The sequence below is a fragment of the Lactuca sativa genome, chromosome 4, assembly GCF_002870075.4.
Source record: "Lactuca sativa cultivar Salinas chromosome 4, Lsat_Salinas_v11, whole genome shotgun sequence".
Lineage (NCBI taxonomy): Eukaryota > Viridiplantae > Streptophyta > Magnoliopsida > Asterales > Asteraceae > Lactuca > Lactuca sativa.
The window spans coordinates 100,762,314-100,766,005 of record NC_056626.2 but is presented as its reverse complement, the minus strand read 5'-3'; the positions used below and the strand labels follow the sequence as shown (position 1 = coordinate 100,766,005).

At 33.3% G+C, this 3,692-nt stretch overlaps 1 non-coding gene across 1 annotated transcript; it reads right to left on the bottom strand.

Moving 5' to 3' along the window:
• Positions 1-730: 730 nt before the first annotated feature.
• Positions 731-838, bottom strand: LOC111907880 (small nucleolar RNA R71). Its single transcript, XR_002855709.1, has one exon. It is a non-coding gene; the product is annotated as a small nucleolar RNA R71 (small nucleolar RNA).
• Positions 839-3,692: the final 2,854 nt, after the last annotated feature.

Genomic DNA, 3,692 nt, shown 5'->3' with positions numbered 1-3,692 from the left:
AAGTTGTTTTACAACTTTGTTTTTCTATGTGTTTACTGGTACCATAATGTGGTGATATCCATGCTAGGATGTGGGAACTAAAGCTTTTAGTTTTTATTTTTATTACATTTTTGTTCATTTTATGTGTATATTCTTGTTTTATTTAGTAGTTCATGACCAGGAGATCCTCCTCAAAGATAGTCGCTGGTTTTAGCGATCTAGAATCCAAGTTTCGCAAGCAAAGGTAGGACCAAAGGGCAGAAGAATTCGATTTAAACAAAATGACACCGAAGGAGAATCAAATGATTCAAAAATCAACAATAGTTTTTTTTATATGTTATATCACTGTTCAAGAAACCGGGCAAGAAAGAACGTGGTTATGACAAAGAAATCAAAAGTGAAATAGAAGAGTAACAGGAAAGAGAATCGGATCGGGTCTCTTGTAATCCCAAATTCCAGCCGCTACAAATTTTGAGCTCAAATGTCATATGCTCAACATGCTCAAGGACACACCATTTTTCGGGAAGGACCATGAGGACGATTTCAAGCATATTAATGAAGCGCTGAAGATTGTCGATTATTTAAATATTCCTAATATGACGATAGATCCAGTTTTTCTTAGGATTTTTCGAATTAAACTAAATTTAAAGGCAAAATATTACTTGAAATCACATTAACCAAAAACAATCACGAAATGGGCCAATCTTAGAGAATAGTTCCTTCAGCAGTTTAGTCTGTCATCGAAGTTGCCAAATTGAAAAAGAACATCCAAAACTTCCAAAAAAATCGAAAGGGAGTCACTATTTGAAGCCTGGGAGCGATACAAGGGAATTTTACACAATTTCCCTCAACATGATCTCAATGTGCAACAAGAGATTGCTACTTTCTACAATGGGATCAATGTGTGCATAAGACAATTATTAGATTCTTTAAGGCCAATGACAAAGAAAAATCTAGCTACTAACAAGGTGTTAATAGAGGAATTTGCAAAGCATTTGTGAGAGTACCATAACCCAAGAGACGATGTTACAAGAGGGACGTCAAATGTCTGTGGATTAAACGATATTAGTGAAGCTATAATCACAAAACAAGATACCATCGATTGCAGAATTACAAAAATGGGTCAAACAATTCTTGTCATCCAAGTTGCGTGTGACAATTGTAGTGGACCCTCGCTTGAAAAAAAGATTGTGATGTAGATGAGAATGGGAACAAGAGGGATCCAGTTTTTTATTCAAGTGGAGATATGTTTGATGACGATTAGTGAAGCCCATGAAAGAAGAGAGGGAGGATGCTATTGAAATTTCATGCATTCAAGGGAAACCATGAAGAAGGCACCAACATGAAAAAGAAGAAAGCATGTAAAAGACGAGTGGCTGCATACAAGAGAAAACAATTGGAGCTAAATATAAACAAGGAGATCCCCCTCCAAACCACAACAACATAGATTAGGAAGGAGTCCGACTCACGATTCCTACAAAAGAAGCGATTACACGAGATAAACCATAGTTTGGTTCCATCTTTCCTTTATTTTTCATTTTTAGCTTTTGTTTTATTTTTATTTTGTAACCAAATGATTATTGTTTCCTTTATATTAATCTAGGGTATTGTTTTATTTTTGGTCTCGCATGAATTAAAAAGTGCAAATGAGTCTAGAGTTTCAAGTAAAAAGTCGACAGAGAATTTTGAAGATTATAATCGAGAGCCACAACCTATGATAAATGTGGGGTGTGCATCAAATTCATGAGAAAATTATTCTTAGGATTTCTGAGAGATTAATTAACCATTTTGAAGACTTAAAATTAGTGTACCATGCACACATGAACCAGTTTTGGCGATATTCCAATTCTCCACGACATGGTGGCACAATTGCCACGTCGCGGAGCAACATTTCATCATGAATTTAGAGATGTGATTTGCATCCCCATGATGTGGGGTTAAATTTTCCATGATGTGGTGCCCTTATTGATCACGATTCAAAATACCTCAGACTTGACGTCATGGCGTGGTTGACATTTTTGCACGTCGTGGCTACTATTCATTAAAAATTTATTTTTGATATTTTTCAACTCAACTCTGATGTTTGTCATTCTTGATTACTTTTTTTCGGCATATTTAGAAGCAGCAAAAGGCAGTTTCCATAAATTTATTTTACTCCAAGGCTTACCTACAACAGTCAAATTCGATCTTGCTACTACCACCCTAGGAGAGTATGTTCATTTTTCTCCCTCTCTATCTCTTATGTGATTTTATTTACTTATGCATACAATTAGGGAATTGTATGCAATAAGTGTGGGGTAGGAGGTCGAAAAAGGATAGAATACATACTTAAATTAGTGAAAAATGCTAGATTGATTTTTTTTAAAAAAATATAGTCTTGAAAAACAATCTAAAATTACAAAATAATCTTGAAAATTTAAAATTTTAAAATATTCATACGATTGTGTTAAACTAGTTTACTAGTGTTGTGTGAGATGATTTGATGCAAACTCTAAGATGTATTTTAGCCAATTTGTTATTGTATATTTGTGGCTTCCTAGTCCTAGTGAAATCAGTGACAAAAATGCAAACTTTTGTAGATTGAGGGACATAATATGTTTTGCATTGTGTACATCTAGACCCGATAAAAATATATCATTCGAAGATTTGTCTCCGGTGCTGTTTTTAATAAAATAGATCTAGTCAAGTTCCGAGTATTATATGTTTTAATTTCTGCACTTTGAGTCAACTTATACACATTAAATAAGTAAGGGTTCAGGAGTGGAGTCAATATGTGGCCTTCAAGACTCTGTAAGTATTCACCCCCCCCCCCCCAAGAATGTTTACATTTATCCACCTATTTATAATAGCTTGGATGGATGGGAAGAAAATCGTGAAAAAGGTCAACAGAGAAAATGTTCCAAAAATATATTGTGAAACAATAAAGTTTAGTTACATTTTTAGTGTGTATTTGTGTGTGTGTGTGTGTGTGTATATATATATATATATATATATATATATATATATATATATATATATATTGTTCGATTAGGTGTCTAAGCTCATAACTATAATTGATATATACTTGAATTTATAACATCACAGTCCTTTTGGGTTGCCCTGAAACTTAGCAATTAGACATAATGACTTCTAGAGAAAGAGAGATTAATTTATTATATGATTAATAAATTGAAATCAATAGTTTATTAATATATTATGAAAATAATATATTAATTAGAAAAGTTATTATTTAATTAATATTTGATTAGAAATTAATTAGAATTAATTTTGGGATCAATGCAATTAATTAAAAGTGCAGGGTCTAAAGTGAAACTGTTCAACAGATGAACAAAATAAAGAGGAACAAAAGGCATCAGAACCTTCCAACCCTAGGGGTGGACGGTTTCAAGGAGGATATTCTAAGGTTTCTAGAATATCTCATGTTTATAAGTAAGGAATGAGATAAATACCAAAGTTTAGATGTTAATATAATATTGAAGGAGGGTTATCCAGGGTTTCTAGGTTGCAATATATAAGGACCCCTAAGCCTTGCATTTACGACCACTCATTCTTCTAAATAAATAGTTGAAATTCTACTCCTCACTCTCCTCTCTTTAGAGTGTTCCTTCTTGTTAGCTTGGATGTGAACCATTAGAGGAACAATAATTGTGGTGCTTACTTCCAAGAGATCTACAAGTGAAGGAATCTTGTTATTTACAATAACCACAACAAGT